Source organism: Prionailurus viverrinus, chromosome B3 (genome assembly GCF_022837055.1).
Source record: "Prionailurus viverrinus isolate Anna chromosome B3, UM_Priviv_1.0, whole genome shotgun sequence".
NCBI lineage: Eukaryota > Metazoa > Chordata > Mammalia > Carnivora > Felidae > Prionailurus > Prionailurus viverrinus.
In genome coordinates, this window is record NC_062566.1 from 64016886 (window position 1) to 64036765 (window position 19880).

The 19880-nt window shown below is 38.7% G+C and overlaps 1 protein-coding gene across 2 annotated transcripts in view; it reads right to left on the minus strand.

Moving 5' to 3' along the window:
- FMN1 (formin 1) overlaps positions 1 to 19880 on the minus strand; it is a 422489-nt gene that overhangs the window by 262385 nt on the left and 140224 nt on the right. The window lies entirely within an intron of this gene.

Here is a 19880-nt window from a genome sequence, read left to right on the forward strand (position 1 = left end):
TTAGAACTTAGGAAACAAAGCAAAACCCACCCCTTTAAGATAACCACAGCTCACATTTTGCTGTATTTCCTTCTGTTCTTTGTCCTATGTATCTTATCAGGGTTATAACCATTCACGTCTATTTTTTTTTTTAAATGACTTTGAACTTTGCAGTAACTGACTTATATCATTTCTGACCCATAGTGAAATTAAGAAATAAAGTGAAGACAGAAACCGCACTCCTTTCTTGCTGATCTCTCAGGAATCAGTCTGAGTTCTGGAAGATCAGCTCATACCCCAGACACTGAAGCTGGACGGTTCTCCAGGGACAGCACAACAGGACAGAATCTCTTGGTTCCAGGTAGACACAGCCACGTTCCTGCTCTCCTGCAAACACCCCACAGCTCATCTCAGGGTGAGTGAGCTTCCTCTCAGAGTCTGTAAAGACCAGCTGACTCTGCAGGGGCAGGGGGAGCTGGGGTGAGGAGCAAGTTTTCTGAGCAGGCTCATACGGGAGAGAACTGTCCTTTCTAACCTTAGGCTCCAGTCACAGCCACTGAAAACCAGGCAGTAAGCCACAGGGAAAGGAGCTTGGCCATGCCCTTGGAAAGACAAACACTACTGACACCTTTTGCAGAAATGAACCTGCCACTTTCACTTGACACTCACAACTAAATAAATGTCAGTTATTATCATGTCCATTATCATTCCTAGAGCAGCTCCCATCATCTACGATTGTAACCTGGTCACAGGTGAGTCTGACACAGTATTTTTCAAACTGTAAACTAGAAAGGTGCTTTTCAAATGCTTTTGCTCATGCACCCACTGAAATTTTTCCCCAGAAATAACATAGTCCTCACACATTTTGAAATTGCAATCTAAAATTTTTCATTGTAAGTTTAAACAGTTACACAGGACAGATTCTGGAGAGTTTGTCAATATCGAGATCTTAAAAATAAAACTGTTACACTTTTAAAGGTAGCTAATGGAATCTAATAGCACCAAGACTTGCCACTCAGCATTATCTGTTTAAAAAGGCCACAAACAAACCCCACCTGAACATTTGGAAATTTTAAATGGTTCGTTTTCATCCTTCAAGACACTTCAATTTCTTCTACCCTTTTTTTTTTTTCGGAATTTACCCAAAAGTAATATAGTTTTGTGTTTGAATTCCTATCATTATTCACTCTCGTAATTTCTATGAGATACAAATATAAAAATAATTTGACTTTTAAAAGTTTCCTGGGGGTGGGCACCTGGGTGGCTCAGTCGGTTAAGCATCCAACTCAGTTTTGGCTCAGGTCCATGATCTCACGGTTCCTGAGTTCGAGCCGTATGTTGAGCTCTGCACTGACAGTACAGACAGAGTCTGCTTGGGATTCTCTCTCTCCCTCTGTCTCTGACCCTCCCCGGCTTGCACGCTCTCTTTCTCTCAAAATAAATAAATAAACATTTAAAAAAATAAAAAAAAAAATAGAAGTTTCTAGGATCACAAGAATATCTGCTCTAGGTTTACTTCTGAACTGAATTATCAAAAAATTTTATTAATACCTAGTACATGAAAACTTTAATGTGATTATTAAACATTAAAATTTAACTGGAAATGTATCTTTTACTGGAATGGCCAGAACAGATTTTGTTTTCTTTTGTTTTTTGGTGCTCTACTAAAGGTTTCCCAGATACCAGTATTTGGAATTATCCTTTGATACTCTGGAGGTTTTTATACATGAGAAAGGTATAGCAAGATTTAGTATAGGTGAGACTTCAGCTTTTCCTTATACATTAGATGAAAAATTCATTTAAATCAAGAACACTAAGGAAAGCTAAGAATTTGGAAATTTTCTCAAAATCACCTATCCCCCCACTATAACCCTTAGAAGATACTTCTGTGTCCCCCAGTTTCAAGATTGCTACTCTGAAATGCCTCGGTATCTTGTGAAAAAGGCAAATTCATGGACCCTACCCTAGATACCTGAATTAGCAGGCTCCCAGATTGCCCCTCCCACACACACACACACTCAAGACTGAGAAAGACTTAATTGGGGTATAAAACAAACACTTAAAATGTTAACACTATTAAGATTTGAAAATTCCACAATAAAAGACCTCCCCCATAAGTAGTACCTGGAAGCCAAGGATTTCAGAAAGTTTCCCCAAGAAAGTGGGATTCCAAGGCTTTCTAAAGGAAGCAATGCTCCAAATTTGGGGTAAAAGGCAGAGGTAAACAATTCACCAAGTTCGAAAGCTAGGATATTGATTTTGTTGGCAAGGAAGGAGCAGTTGATGTCCTCAGAAAGTAAGTGGCTCATTATAGAGGCCCTGGGGGTCCAGCAGTGCATTATGTTGTCTGAGTGTCACCATCATAACAATTACTAACTGTTTCAAATAGAAACAGACTCTTGAGAATATTAACCTAGGTAAAATGGTTTTGGGCAACCGACTTTATGTGAGTTAATTTCAGGCAGATTGACTTAGAGCTGACTGCCTTTTATCTACAAATTGGGTAACCTATGGACATAATAAAGGTTAATATATATTGCTATTAAGGCTGGGAAAAAGAAGATTTCAATTGAAATTACCTCATTTTATTCTCTTAACAGCCCTCGCAATAGGTTTAGCAAGATGTATTTAAGTCATCACGTAAAATGAAGCCAAAAGTATCTACTGATTTTTAACTCTAACAACCATAATCATTCAGCATCACAAATAAATATTTTTTAATGTATCCATTCACAAGAAGATAGCAATCATTGCCTTTATCATCCAGCCTCTTGACCACTACAAAGAACTCCAAACTGGTCTTCCTACTTCCCCAGAGCAACTCTCAGTTCCATCCCTGTTCCATAATTACCCTCAATACCTCTAGAGCAATCTTACAAAATCCATATGTGGTCCTATTATTCCCCTACCTAAAACCTTTCAGTGGCTCCCCCCATTATCCATAGCCTAAGGTCCTATATAATTCCTCTCCCTCAAAGACTTGGCTTCCTCCAAGTCTACAGGCTTAACAACCTTGCATACCATTTCCTTTGTTTTATCTATCAGTCATAATAAACTACTAGCATTTCTTCAAACAAACCCTGCTCTGTCTTTCCTCTGCATGTTTGGTCCACCTTGCTTCCAGCTGACTTATCCTAGCCTACTGTCTTCCAAACTTGCTCAGAAGGCCCATCCTAATTACTCTACAGAGGATTGATCATAGTTTCCTATGTGTTCTATTATAAGCATTATAAATACATAGTATACATAATCTATGTACAAATATGTTTATACGTATTACTCAGGGCATAGAATGTTTTATTGTAATTATTTGTGTACTTTTCACCTCTCTCCCACCCTACTCTTTTTACCTACCTATTGCCCCTCCACAAACAAGGGGGGGGGGAATGACTGAGTTCAAGGATCTTATCTTATTCATCTTTGTATTCCAAGCACTTATCACACTTACCAGTACATAATAGATGCTCAGTAAACATTTGCTAAATGAATACATTATTATTTGTAATTGTGCCATTAATAACACCAATGAATTCGACACTAATAATCTCCTAGAATGTTGCTAAATCAGAGTTAGAAATACTCTAGGAGCATGAGTAACTCTGATGTCACAGCCATTTACCTGCACCTTCTAAGATTACAACACAAGATAGAATGTGTTCTAAGTCCAGAGAAACCCCTAGGAGTCATCCTAGCTATGGCATGTAGCTCAACACACAATAGCAGTTTTTTTCAAAGCTCTCTTCTACTTATGTTGATTAGTGGTACACTGAGGAAGAAATCTTAACGTTTAGGAAAAGAGAACAAAGGACAGAATCATCTGAAACAAAGGGCAGATCATCTGAAAATCATTTGGTTGTCATTTCTATGTTAACAAATCTAGGGCTTTGCTGCAAGGTATCATATACTTTGCTACTTAAAATATAAGAAATGTCTCCATAGTTTTTTTTAGTTTCCCTTATTGTAAATTCACAAAATTCATTACTTTCAGCTAAGACTTTTCCTTATTTAAAATAAGCAGAAAATCAGCAAATCAAATTCAGTATTTCATCATGATGACATAGGACAATCCCAAGGATACTGAGATAGTTCCTCACTAACAAATCTGAAATGTAATCACTAGATAATCAGAATAAAGAAAATCAGATGGTCAGTTCAATAAATATGCCCTTCATTTTAATATGGTAAATTCAAATTTCTTTTTGTGATATTAACACTTAGAAAGCCCAGTCTATAAAGAATGTTAACTTCATAAAGGTTATTGGCCACAAATAGGCAACCAAAATAAGGCCTAACTATAAACATTAGAAGGAAGCCTACAAAATCAGGAATAACACAACAATGTGTACTATTCACTACTTCTCCAGCTTTGTTTTGGAGGGCCGAGGCAGTAGAAAAGGACGAGAAAAAAGATAGGTAACAACTTATATTTGATTTTCTACTGTTAAAAACTTGATTGAAAAGAGGCAGAGGATTTGGATGGACATGTCCCCAAAGAAGATACACAAGTGACCGGTAAGCACATGAAGATTCCCATCATTAGAGAAATGCAAATCAAAAACACATTTGGATGGACATGTCCCCAAAGAAGATACACAAGTGACCTGTAAGCACATGGAGATTCCCATCATTAGAGAAATGCAAATCAAAACCACATTTGGATGGACATGTCCCCAAAGAAGATACACAAGTGAGCAGTAAGCACATGAAGATTCCCATCATTAGAGAAATGCAAATCAAAATCACAAATGTGATACTGCTGCACACCGATCAGAGTGGCTACTCTAAAAACAAAACAAAACAAAACAAAAACAAAAAACAAAACAGAAAATACCAAGTGTCGGCAATAACATGGAGAAACCAGAACCTTTGTGTGCTGTTGGGAGGCATGTAGGGCAATAAATGCAACGGCTGTGGACAACAGTACGGGGGTTCCTCAAAAAATAATACAACTCCCATATGATCCAGCAATCCCACTTCTGCGTTTACACCCAAAAGAACTGAAAGAAAACAGGATCAAGGAGGTATTTGAACACCCGTGTTCACAGTAGCACTACTCACAATAGCCAAAAAGGAGAAGCAACCCAAGAGCCCGTCAATAGGTGCGTGATAAACAAAATGAGGTATATACACGGAGTATTACCCAACCTTATAAAGGAATCTCTGCTACATGTTACAGCATAGAGGAATCTTGAGGACATCATGCTAAGTAAAATAAGCTAGTCATGAAAAGACAAATACTGTATGATTGCACTTATATGGAATACCTTAGAGTAGTCAAATCCATAGAAACGGAAAGTAGAGAGGCGGGTGCCAGAGTCTAAGGGAAGAAGGGAAACCAGGAGTTGTGTGATGGGTGTAGCTTCAGTTCTGCAAAATGGAAAAGTTCTGGAGATCTGCTGTTCACCATGAACATCATTAACACTAGTGAACTGTACTTAAAATGGTTAATGCCTATTCGTCTATTATAGAAATCATTACATATACAAAGTGTGAAAAAATGCTTTGGAATGAATAAAATAACAAAGTTTTAATGGTTAAGATGATAAGTTTTACATTATGCATATTTTGCAGTTAAAAAACATAAATTGTCATGATTTGTCTAAAAAAAAAAAAATCCAATGCTCTCAACTGAAAAACTAGTAGAACCAATACAAGCATAAGGTTAGAATTCGAAATATGGAAATCACTTTGTTATGCCAACAATTTTAAAACATAATGAGAAATGGATCCTATTTATAATCAAATATGCAGAAATTTAAATGTGCACCAACTATTAAGAAAACTGTAGAACTTTATTGAAGAATATTAAAATCCTGAATAGGATAAATTATGTTCCTGGATAAGAAGACTCAGGTTTTTTTGGGTTTTTTTTTTTTAATTGTTTATTTATTTGTTTTGAGAGAGAGCACATGAGAGCAAGGGGAGGAGCCAGAGGGTGGGGAGGAACAGAGGGAGAGAGAGAAAGAATCCCAAGCAGGGTTCCCACTGTCAACGCAGAGCCCAATGCGGGGCTCAGTCTCACAAACCACAAGATCATGACCTGAGCCGAAATCAAGAGTTGGACACTTAACCAACTGAGCCACCCAGGCGCCCTGGGAAGACTCAGTATTATCAGGCCCCCTTATATTGATCTATAACTTAATATAATTAAATATAATAATATAAAATTCCAGTGGGATCATTTCATAGACCTTGAGAAACTGACTTTCAAGGTCACCTACAAGAGTGTACATACACAACTACCCAAACAAAATTTAGATGGACAAACAGAACGAAAGTGATCTGAATTGCCAGGCAATTAAGTAACTTTACACCAGCTGCAAAGACATAAAAATTGGCACAAGGCCTAGATAAACCTAGTAACAAAAAATATTAAAGTATCTAGAAATAGGTCGGCCTACAGAAAGGAGTTTATGTATATGAGAGTTGGCACTCCATATCTGCGGAGCAATAATTATTTATTAAGTGGTATTGGAGCACGTAGTTACCATCCGGAACAAAAACAAAACTAAGAGCAGCTGACATTATTTTGGTTTCACAATGTGCCAGGTACTGTACTAAGGTCTTCAAATGCATTAGTTCATTCACTACTAAAATAACTTTAACACACACACACACACACACACACACACACACACACACACACACAAATTCAACCCCATGACATTAGATTCCACAGCCCAAGCTCCCTAATCATTACAGCACATAGCCATGCTGGACATACCTTTATGTATACCAAACATAGACAAAAATTTTAGATTGAAAAAAAAAATCCAAACATGTAGGTGTGTGTCAGCTAAAGCATACATATTGTTAAAGTTTAGGTTAGGGAAGTCTTCTTTAAAACCATCACCAACAACAAATCCAGAAAATATAGGACTAGGACTACGTAAAACATAAAATTTCCATGTAATGAAGGACGACAGAAGAGAAACAACATGGCAAAGTAGAGACCAAGACTGCAATACGTATGTGAGTCAAAAGACTAATTCCCTTAATATATAAAAAGCTCCTTCAAATCAGTAAGAATAAAGACTAAGGACCCAATTAATAAAAGGAAAAAGAAAAGCAGAAAGGAAGTCACAAAAGGTAAAATGAAAAGATGTCCAACGATTTATCAGAGAAATACAAATTAAAAACAATACTATGTATTTTTAATATCAGGTTGGCATAAATTAAATGAATATTGGAGAAGTGTGAATAACGGACATTCTTGTTTCAGTTTAGTATTAATTGCTTCAATATTTTAAGAGGGTAATTGTGCTGTATCTACCAGTGGTTAAAAATGGCAAGGATTCTAACAGCAATTCTGCTTCTATCCTATCCAAGTACTTACAAGTATGCACAACATAGATGCAGACAACGCTTTCATGAAATTGTTGTACAGTGAAAGATTCTAAGTAATAAAAGGATCAATAAGGGAATAGTTCAATAAGTTACAGTTACTATTTTATTGAGTACTCTGCAGCCATTAAAAAAATGAGGTAGAATGAAAATGTTTTTAATGTACTGTCATGGAAAGATCTTATTTTTCCATAATAAAAACCACCATGTGGTAGCAAGTTTGCAAGATACAAGGTTGAATACAAGGTCAAAGGCAGGGGAGAGACAGTAAGAGAGATTCTAACAAAAAAGTCAGAAATTAGATTTTTAAAAAACCTATGCTCAACTGCATCAAAAATTTGAGAATATTTAGGAATAAATGTGAGTTTAAAGGAAATTGTATAAAACCTCTAAGATAAAACTGTAACAATGAGAGAAATTAGAGAAGACTGTATCTAAGTAAGTATTTGATTGTGGAAAGGTTTGTTTATGAAATTAAAAACTTAGTATTGTCAAGATGTCAATGTAAGTAAAATGGTAACAAGTTTGATAAAAATTCTAAAATATGTATGGAAATACAGGGAGCTGAGAATAACCAAGGTAAGAGTACACACTAGCAGACCATGACTTATCACAAATTTATAGTCATTAACACAGTTTTAAACTGTTACAAGGTTAGACAAGCTAAGAGAATGGTGGAGCAGAATAGAAAGTTGGTACAGTCACGGGAAGGTGGGTTTTTCAGGAAAATATTCAAGATAACTCGGGTAAGGGAAAAACAAACTTGACTCCCCTTCAACTCATACACAAAAATCAACGCCCAGAGTATTGTAGGTCCAAATGACAAATGAAGAGCACTAATGCCTTTTTAAGATAACTTAAAAGAATATTTTCAGGGCTCCTGGGTGGCTCAGTTGGTTAAAGCGTCCAGCTTCAGCTCAGGTCATGATCTCACGGCTCATGAGTTCAAGCCTCATGTCGGACTCTGTGATAACAGCTCAAAGCCTGGAGCCTGCTTCAGCTTCTGTGTCCCTCTCTCTCTGCCCATCCCCTGCTTATGCTCTGTCTCTCTCAAAAATAAATAAACATTAAAAAAATTTTTTTTAAATAATATTTTCATGACGGAGTCAGGGAAAGGTTACTTTAAGAATACTCAAAATGCCCTAACCATAAGGACAAGATTGTACTAAAACTGAGAATTTCTGTTCATCAAAAGGCCCTATTAAGAGAGAGGAAAGATAGTGATGCCTGGGTGTCAGTAAGTTAAGCGTCCAACTCCTGGTTTCATCTCAAGTCAGACTCTGTGGTGACAGTGGGGAGCCTGCTTGGGATTCTCTCTCTCTCCCTCAAAATAAATAAATACACTTAAAAAAAAAAAAAAGAGAGAGAGGGAGGAAAGATAACCCACAGAGCAGAAGGAAACACTTTCAAAACAAGTAACCAAAGGGCTCACATGAAGCAGATAAAAAGTACTTCTTCACAACATAATAAAAGACAACCTATTAAAGTCCGACAAGTGACATGAACAGTGAACCTGAATATGCATCCAATGGCCAAAAGGCATATCAAAGAATGCTTGATCAGGAAACACAAATTAAAACCCGAATGGCTCATGAGGCACCTGGGTGCCTCAGTCAGTTAAGTGTCCGACTTTGGCTCAGGTCATAATTTCGTAGCTCATGAGTTTGAGCCCCACATCAGGCTCTGTGCTGATGGCTCGGGGTCTGGAGCCTGCTTCAAATTCTGTGTCTCCCTCTCTCTCTGTTCTTCCCCCAGTCACACTCTGTCCCCCTCTCTCTCAAAAATAAATAAAGATTAAAAAAAATTAAAAAAAAAACAAAAAACCAGAATGGCTCAAATTAGAAAGACTAACACCACCAAATGTTGACAAAAATATGGAACACTCAGACCTGTGATGTACTTGTGGTTGGAGTATAAATTGTCACCATCATGAAAACGAAAAGAAAGTAACATTAGAAAGCTTTGAAAGTGAAAAATCCAATCAAAAAGGAAAATTACTGAGAATAAAATAAAATGATTGTAGAACAGGACCCATGGTTAGTTAGTAAGTAAGCCTATATGTAAATATAGCTTTGGAAATGATTAAGGATAGTATTTGGTTAAAGAATATTTTTTAAATTAATTTTATTGAGCTATGATATAATGCTCAACTTTAAGTGTACAGTCTAATTTTGACAAATGAATCCCAGGGTTCAACCTCACAATCAGATGTCCCGCCAAAATGTTCCTGCACACTGCTGTGCAGGCAACTCCTCCACTCTAGCCATAGACAACCCCTGATGTGATTTTTTTGACTGATTACTTTTGCTTATTCTAGAAAACCTGACAAATGGAAATGTACAGTATGATGTCCTATCAGGCTACTTTTGCTCAGCATAAAAGATTAATCCATGCTGTGTATCAGTGGTTATTGCTGAGAAGTATCCTATTACTTTATTTTTTAAATTTTTTTCTTAAAGTTTAGTTTTGAGAGAGAGAGACAGAGCATGAGCAGGGAAGGGACAGAGAGGGAGGGAGACACAGAATCTGAAGCAGGCTCTGTCAGCACACAGCCTGATGTGGGGCTCAAACTCATGGGCCACAAATCATGCTCTCAGCTGAAGTCAGAGGCTTAACCGACTGAGCCACCCAGGAGCCCCGGAAGTATCCTATTACTTATTGTACATGCTACAATTTGTTTACTCTTTCACCTGATGACAGACATTTGGGTTTGTTCCATGGCTGCATTTGTACAAGAAAAAAAAAAACAAAAACGTGTTACCATCACTTTGGAAAACTGTTGGTATCACCTACTGACATTAAATACAGACATACCCTGTGACCAACAGTTCTACTGAGCATACGCCCAAGAGAAATTGTCCCTATGTGCACCAAAGGACATGTATGTGTAAGTTTACAGCAACATATTCCTAACAGCCCAAACCTGGGGACAACACCAGTGTCCATCATCATTAGAATTGTGATATATTTATATAACGAAATACTATAGGGCAATGAAAATAACTGAATTACAGGTACACACAACATGTCTGGTTCTCCAAAGTGTACTGTTGAAGGAAAGAAGCCAGACACAAACGAGTCAGTTTATATGAAGGTCAGAAGTTGGTGAAACGTATCTATAGTGTTAGAAAGCAGGATCGTGGTTTCTTCTGAAGAAAAGTGAATTGTGGTTACTGGAAGGGGGCAAGTTGGGGGCTTCTGATTTGCATGTTCTCTTTGTTACAGCTCAGAGCTATACACTTAAAATTTGACTTTTCCATATATATGTTACACTTCAATAAAAATTGGCTTTAAAAAAGGCAATATAATTCAGTGGCATCACAATGATCTCAGCTTATCTTTACTATAGTTATTTACAATTATTATCATTGTCCTCCCTTTTATAACCGAGGTATCAACTCTGGTCACAACTACCACAGAACAGAGCCAAGCTTCACACTCAAGTCCATACCTTGCACAAACCCATGAAACCTGCATCAAAGGTTTATTCCTAACTTAGGTGTGTCCACAAGATTTCCCTCCTCAGGTTCTGTCTTGAGACCGTCTTCTTTCCTCATTGTATGTTCTCACTTATCCACAGTCTCCCTTTATCTGGAGAGAAATGCTCCAGAGTTTAGACACTGAAACCTTGTGGTTAGTTATTTCTCAGGAAAACAATAATTTGTTCTGCAGAGGAGGAAAAGTTTTACAGTTTTGTAGCTGCTTTCTATGAAGGAGTGAGAGCTCTGTCTTCATGGAAGTGGTTGATGGCTATGAGCCCACTAAAGGGGGACAAGAGGAAGGAAACAAGAGGGGCCACAGGGGAAGATGCTGAGGCAGGATGTAGAGTGGGTGCTTGGTGGAGAAGCCAGAGAAAGAACGCTCAGCAAGCTGCAAACAGATGGAGATTTGAGAAAGAGAAGAAAAATGGGGCCACCTGGATAGGTGGGTTTTTGTTTTTGTTTTTTGTTTTTTTAACATTTATTTATGTAACACGTATGTGCACTCTTGCACGAGAACAGGGGAGGGGCAGAGGGAGAGGAAGAGAGAGAGAATCTTAAGCAGGCTTTACACCAGGCAGGGATCCAGTGCGGGTCAGGATCTCGTGAACTGTGAGATCATGACCTGAGCCGAAATCAAGAGCCGGACACTTTACTGACTGAGCCACCCAGGTGCCCCTGAATAGGTTTTTAAGGAAGAAGAAAAATATCGGCAGGAGGGATTTGTAATGGTGTGGCATAAGATATGGTACAAACTTCATTCTTGTCTTCCCAAAGAAGCTTCAAAGTAGATTTGAGAGCTCAGTTTATTTTCTCCAGGACACAATAAAGCTACTGAATATACAACCATTAAAATAAAAGTGTTCAAGTATCTCTTACAATCAAGTGCATGTATACACAAACTGGCCCCAAAACGAGCTCTACCTGAACTTTGCAAGATTCCACAAACCAGAGCATTGTTTTTAAGAAGCATTTTTTGCTTTAATTGCTTCAGTGAGCCTTTCATACCATTAAAAATACCATTAAAACTCCCCTTTTTAAATGTCTGGGAGTCAAAAAGGCAACATCAAATGACCTTAGTTAATTTTTGTGGCTATGAGCTGATATGGTACTCCTATGATTTCTTTTATTATTCAGACTGACTCACTCAGGTCCCATTGTTTTTTGTTTTTTGGTTTTTTTTAAAGAACCAGAATAATTCTAAATGCTCCTGGTCCCCAGGTGTTTTCCTTTCTGGATCTTTAAATGTCAGTATATTGGCAGGAAAAAAAAAAAATCCACCACTCTCCATCCCCTCCCTGACTGGAAGCAGCCATTCCTCTCTTCCCATTGTAATTCCAGCTTTTGTTAATTATGTGTATCTTTCAGGAAGTCATAACCTCTTTGGCTCTCATACGTAAAAGGAGTATGATGAACTAAATGATTTCTAAAATGTTCACAGCTCTGAGTTTTTAATATCCTAAAATTTCAGGTTCTATATTATAATCTCTTGTCTCTACTCCCCTGAACCAGACCTTTACTAATATTTCCTGGCACACAATAGGAGATTGCCAAGTTGCTGGTCCACATTTTGGGATTCCCTCTGCTTCACATCAAGCTTTAGCTCTCATTTGTATTGAAAGAGTCAATTTCCCTCTCTACGGCACCAATCTATGTAGCAAGTGGAAGCCTAATATACATCAGGTTCACCTCTCGTTTCCCAGGACACCCTATTTCTACAGCCACAAAATGCAAGACTTTCCTGCTTTTTAGTCTGTACAGCTTCCAATTTCTGGGCTATCACAACTCCATGCAAGTGATGGTGACATGTGACAAAGGTCTATAAAATACATAATGAACAAATCTATTGCCTAGACTGTGAAAGAAGATACTTGGGATGATGTACCTAGATACAGGACACTAAAGGAAAATCTACTCATAGCTAATGCAGCTTGTAAGCTATGAATGGAGAAGTTTTTTCAAGTACAGTAGGCCAATAAAATATTCAAAGATATTTATAGCTCTCCCTTGCTGGTGAGGCACGGATATCTGACTCACCAGGAAGAATAGCGAACAGCTCTATCCTTTATAACCAAGGGAACCCAAAATAGAAACAAACCAGAAGTTGGGCGGAGCTTTGTTGAGGAATGGGTTATTTCCCTATCTGAACCAACATACTCTACAGAGGGATGTTCCTGAGCTACTTTGAGGTTCTGAGTGGTGTAAGCCCCCAGAAATGCCACCCACACTGACAGCTTGCTCACTTGCGGGAACCATGACACTGTGCTAGGTCCTCTTTTCTACAAAAGCCATAGTACTCACTCTCCGCAGGGCCATCCATAGGCCATCACCCCCACCCCAGGCCAGGTCTGAGCTGCAGCCAGTGGAGAAAAGAGCTCTTCCAGATGCACATTGGAAGAGAAACCAAGAAAGCAGAGTTCATTTTGTTTCACAAAACACGAGGGCTTTTCTTTGTATTTTCTCCTTCCGTGGGTAAATAAAATAAAATAAAATAAAATAAAATGGTACTATTTGGGAAACTGGCAGGAACTTTAACCTACAATGCCATTTTTATGTAAAACTCACAAACATTAACTTAATTTCTTCTTGGGATGCTGAGGCACACACCACGATAATAGGTTTTTTAAGTTTCTTGATAAGTAATTATATATTTCAGGCCATCCTTCATAACATAAAGTAGGAGAGGAGCAGGAAAGGAAGGCCAGCTCTGGCCTGAGCACCTGTATCAAAGGGGACAAGGAGGTGGGGGGCAAGTCCAGGGATGGTTGTGGGGGAGGGGCAGGAGAGGCTGAAATATATGCAAAATTCACTGCAGTGTCTTTTTCCATAGCTTTCTACCCTCATTTGATTTTTGAAGGAGGCTCAGAATATTTAGAATCACTAACCCGAGTAAAACAGAGGTAAGGTTCCCCTGTTATCAGGCATCAGTAAATCCAAAATGTGGCCTTCATTCAGTCTAGCCCTGGCCTCAGAGCTGGTGTGACTTAAGCCAGTAGATTCTTAGGAATGCATTTGACTTTTAGGAAAAACGAATCACAAGACACAAATTCATGTCATGGGTTTTTTTGTTTGTTTTGTTTTGTTTTTTTAAATACATGCCTCGGAATATATTTAGAAAAAATTCAGGCAATGGTTTTTTTACTGAGTCAAAAAAGAAAATTTCAACAGCTTAAGATATGTTCCTGAATAAAAAACCTAAGCATTTTCAAGATCTCAATTCTCATTTGTACCTTCATATTAATTCATACATCAGTGCAATGACCAGCAAAAACCCCAAATGGATCCTTTGGAAACTAAGGTAAACTGAGATTTTCTGGACGAATAAGCAAGCCAAAAGATTTTCTTTTAATATTGAAAAAAAAAATTCCATAAAAACTTGAAAACAGAGCCTGAGATGTAGTTTAATGCTGAAATAATTAAGATACCCATATAAAATACAAACCTAAGGACAACAGAAAGCCCCAAACAGTCCCAAATTTTGCATATAGTCACTATAGGAGCCTACTGTAAAATTAGCAAGTTAGGGGGAAAAAAGTTGTCTTAGATCTCTGCCTTAACCTATGCACCAAAATGAATTTTTGAGGTAAAATAGAAAGAAAGAAGAAAGGAAAAGTTAGGGAAAATATCACTTAAAAAATTTGAAAATATTTATGATCCGAGTATGGGGAGGTTTTTTGTTGTTTAACTAGACTTCATGCCCAACACAAAGCCCTGCACAGGGCTTGAATTGACAACCCTGAGATCGAGACCTGAGCTGAGATTAACAGTCGGATGCTCAACTGAGTCACCCAGGTGCCCCAAAGAGAGGTCTTCAACCAAAAAGGAAAAGTTATATAATAAAATGAAAATAGATTTGATTATGCACAAATACTTAAAATGCCTTCACACCAGACAAGTAAAATTAAAAGCAAATGATAAAGACAGAAACTTGTTTTCAGTGTTTCCGAAGTACTGTTTTCATATGAAATAGAGGAAACTAGCTTGGCAATTAATACACATTGAAAACATTAAGGCATATACTCTTACATTTAACAATTATACCACAAGGAATGTATCCTAATTAAATGTTTACAAACAAAAATATTTACAGAACTGTTATTTCCCTTTTTATGTAACTCAAAATACCTTGAAAAACCCAATCTCTATAAATATAATCATTGTTAAAATGCAGTCAATAAAAAAAATGCAGGCACACATTTTCAAGTGTGAAAGCAGACTATACAAGATGATCAAAAAGTTTTTAAGCATTCAATTCACATAGGCCCATCAGAATTCAAAACATTGGCAATGGTTTCTCTAGGAAACAGAATTAGAGACTTTTTTTTTTTTTTTTTTTTGCTTTGTGATATTTCTGGTTATTTCCAAAATGTATTATTTTATTTTGTAATACAGGGAAACATTTAACACTTAGAGAAGATTTTCTAAGATCAGTAAACAAAGTCTCTACACTAAAGCGAAGAAGGTATTTACAGAACAAGGCTCTGAATGATGGCCATTATATTTTCTATGAACTAATTAAAGCAGAAGACCTAATCTTCCCACAGAATTAAAAACAAAACAAAACAACCAAACCAAAAAAAAATTAAATAAATAAATAAATAAATCCAGGCCTATTTCTTCATGCCATTGTATTAGAACCCTGTGTGGTCAAGTGTAATGGAGATAAATGTATGCCAATTCTCCATGCTGACTGAGGAGATTTACAAACTTCTCTAACCTGGAGCCTGCCAGGAGTATCTTTGCTGGGTAACTTGTCTTTGCTACTTCAAATCCACGCATCCCCCTTTGGTGCCCTACTCTGGGCCTCATTGTCCTAAAGGAATGGCATAAAATGGCTCCCAGTCCTCTGACTTGTCTTTGGTCATTGGGAGTGATGGTGGGAAACAAGACCAAGAACAAAGTCCAGCTATTTATTTCCCAGATCCTTCCCTGTCAAGTCACCATAGATTGGCTGCATCCCTCTACTGAGGGCCACAGTTCCTGTTGGGTAGCCCTCACCACATTGCCACTCAGCCTCCCTCTGAAGTTCTGGATTTCCCCAGTGGCCCCTCTTACCCTTTGCCCCTTCAAGTCTAAGGCTTTAAAAGCTTCTCACTGTTAGTGGTGCCTTTTTAAACCCTGCCCACACCTTTGTGAAGACTTTCTAACAAACTCTGGATCAAATCATCCAGTTTGAGTTGGTCACCTGATGTTTTATTTGTTTGTTTTTATTTATTTGTTTTTTTAGAGAGCACAAGCCAGGGAGGGACAGAGAAAGAGAGAGAGAGAGAGAGAGAGAGGATTTTTTTTTGAGTTTTTGTTTTTTAGAGAGATAGCACAAGCTGAGAAGGGGCAGAGGGAGAGAGAGAGAGAGAGAGAGAAAGAGAGAATCCCAAGCAGGCGCCACACTGTCAATGCAGAGCCCAATGCGAGGCTTGAACCCACGAAGCCGCCAGATTATGACCTGAGACAAAACCAACAGTTGGACGCTTAACCGACTGAGCCACCCAGGTGCCCCGAATTGGTCACCTGATTCTTGACAGAACCCTAGTTAATACAGCAATATATGTAATTGCCCAAAAACAAAAAAACCAAAAGTAAGAAACTTCACAAAGCAAAAAGAAAATAAAAGTGACCTAACATGATTTAGAACATTTTTTTCATATTTGAGAAAAAAGACATTTAACCCTATGTTAACTCTATGATTCAATCATCCACAGTACCAAGATCCTTGTGTTTTCCAGGTTTTATTTAAGACTTTGGGCAAGTTACAGGGGCGTCTGGGTGGCTCAGTTGGTTAAGTGTCCAACTCGATCTCAGCTCGGGTCATGATCTCACAATTTGTGGGTTCAAGTCCCACATCGGGCTCTGGGCTGATGGTGCAGAGCCTGCTTGGGATTCTGTTTCTCCTTCTCTCTGCCCATCCCCCACTTGTGTTTTCTGTCTCTCTGTCTCCCTCTCTCTAAATAAACAAACATAAAAATATAAAAAAAAAAAACAACAAAAAACTGGGCAAGTTACTTACCCTTATATAACTTCAGCATGTACCAAACAGCATGTTACAAGAGAAATAGCAGAGAGCACTGGTTGTCTATTTCTCATAGAAACAAATTGCTTTCGCCACATTACATATAAAGGTATACACTTTTCTTAGGTTTCACAACACACCTTTTCACTTTGCTGTGATTGAGTCTTACTTTGCCTCAAGCTTCAAAAGCTAATCAAGTTTACCGCATCCAGATGTTTCTGGTCTTGCAGCACAGTCAAGTGGCACAGAATCAACGTGAGTTGATTAACCTCCTAAAGATATGAGGAGCCTGCTGAAAGAGATTCCTCAAAAATAACAAAAACAAAACACAAAACCAAGATCATCCCACAAAGCTTGTTTCAACAGCCAACTCCTATACCCAAAGAAGGAAAGACCATTCTGAGAAGAACATGGGGTCTGTCAGTCAGACTGTCCCAATCCCAATTCCCAGGAATAGGGAGGGAAATGCTCTTTCCACTCCCAATAGGTGTGAGGCATCGCAAACACAAGGCAGGACTGCATAGACAATGAGGTAAGAGGGCACAGCAAGGAGATGGCAGAAAGCAATGTGCTCTTATTTGAGTAGAACAATTCAGGCCCAATGAGTTAACACTGGGGCCGCTCACTGACCAGAAGAGGTCAACTCCAGCACCTGCAGCAAGTCCCCTGCACGATGGCTCTAATGGGTGCTGGGGATTCTCTTAGTTGGCACATCACCGAAGTTCCAAGAGCTCAAACACTGGCAGTGGAAGAGCCCCCGATGGTGGGCACAGTGTTACCAGGATGGCCCTGGAGGCTCCGATGGGCTTTAGCTGCCAAGGAAGGTAGTTGCAGTGTCACTAACTATAAATGATGCTGATGGCTCTGCGAGTGGCAGAGAGCCTCTTAGGAGTGGGCTCCAGCTACCCTCCTAGGACTAGAGAACTCCAGAAGCCATAGTTTAAAGGGACAGGTTCTCTGATACCAGCTTTCTTTTTATCCTTGAACAAAAGGTGAACTTATAGTAATTGGGTGATCTCTTAAGACCTTGGTGGGGGGGTGGGGGGAAATCATTGAATGATAAACTCTGCATAAAGGAAAATCCAAGCAGTAGCAAGTCTGAAGGGGCTGAGGGCGGCACAAGGACAGTGTAGGACTCATCATGAAAAACACCATTTCTTTCCCAGCTCTGCCAAGGACCAGGCTTAAGTGTTCACAGCACAGAATTCCAACAACACGCTTGAAATAGGAATGCTAGAGTCTTATACACCTAAGGATAAATAAAGAGCACTGAAGACATAAAAGCTTCAAACACCTTAAATATCCTGAATCTAATCTCACGGTTTCTGTGTCTCTGCAGAGTGGCAAATTTTGCAGGTTTCCCTCAAGGCAGGGAAACCAATGGCAACAACATAAAATGCTTTAAACAATACACCAAATGCTTACAAGACTCCAGTTTTCTCAACAACAGTTTAAGAAAATCACAAGGAAAATGCTATAGCTTCCTCAAAATTAGCAATCAATGACAAGGCAACCTTACGCTAAGATCAAGTAATGGGGTAAAAAATAGGTAACTGCAGGCACTTTATCTTCTTTGACACCCACCGAAAGGACATCAGCAGAGTAAGGAGCACCTAGAAGCCTCTAAGAAAGTGCAGCACCAGACCTGGCAGCATGGGAAGAAAGTGCTGCCACCCGTGGAACTGGCTGGGGACTTGGGAGGCCTTCTTCGGACAATACCCAGCCCTCTGGGTCACTGTGCTGTCACAGCTCATCCAGTAGCCCTACCATTATGGGTCCTTCCCACCCCCATCTCATCCAAGACCTCAGGAAGCTCTGAGAATACATTTCATGACAAGCCAAGACTGGGAAAGCCGCTGAGGAGGTCAACTACAGTGTTCCTTTGACTTTCTGGAAATGGACTAAGGAATCTCTGTAGAGGTATAAATGCCCCCAAAAAGGACTTAAAGTGGATTAGAAAGCCATGTATGACATTTAATTACTTCTGTACTCAGCAAATGCCCGTCATTATACTTAAGACCGCCCCAACACACCGAAAGAAACAAGACTTGGATCACCAATATGAACTAGGAATCAGAACTCTGTGTTCTGGTTTTCCATGAAAGTAAACATTAGCACTTTTAATTGTTCAAACTGTGCCAGATCATGAGAAAGAACTTGGTAGGTGGTTCAATTATTGCAACCACCAACACTCCAATTCTGGAAAAAAATCAACTGCAGGCAGGAAGACTGGAACAGCTGTATATATTTTTTTCACTGAGGCTATGACACTTTTCATTCTGTAAGTCAAGCACTACAGGAAAAAAAAATGCTATGAAGTAGTTGATGCCTTGAGAGAGCCCCAAGTTTGCAATTGTGTAAGTGGAGGCTAAAAGCCATCAGATTATAGAAGTGAAGATTCATTTGCCACTCAAAATGTATCTGTATTCTCAATCACTAAAGTAATTTAAGATACTGCAGAAAACCCACATATTACTAAACCACCCCAAATTTGATCCATTCATGTTTATCAGTGAATAGGAAGGGAAGCCTTTTTCCGTAAACAGACTGATCTTCATGTACACACATATCCGAAGACAACCAGCAAAATATGAACCTGAATAATCTTCCAATATCAGGAAGAAAACAAAGAGCTTTCATCCAAGATAAACACATATATTCAATCAAGATACGCCATCCTCTACTTCTTTTTTTTTTTTTTCCCCTGTGAACCTTCCAGTTAGAGTAAAAATATCTAAATGCCCGTTCCATTTTAACATATTCAAGCAAAGCTCCTGGGAAGGTTTCCAGAGAGTTAGATTGCTTTAAAATTGGCCATGCATTAAATAAAGCTTTGTGTAACAAAAGTGAAAGAGTAACTGATACAGCCTCTGTACATTCACTCCACACAAGGTTCCTGTGGCTCAAAAGCATTCTCAAAGACAAACAACAAATCAGTTTGCAGCTCTGGAGAATCATACTCTGCCTCTTCCAGCAACCCCACCAGCTCACAACAGTATGAAGAATACCACCTGCTTCCTGAGGAATGTGTAATCTACCTGCTCGGTTAGCTCCCCAAAGGTTCTCCTACT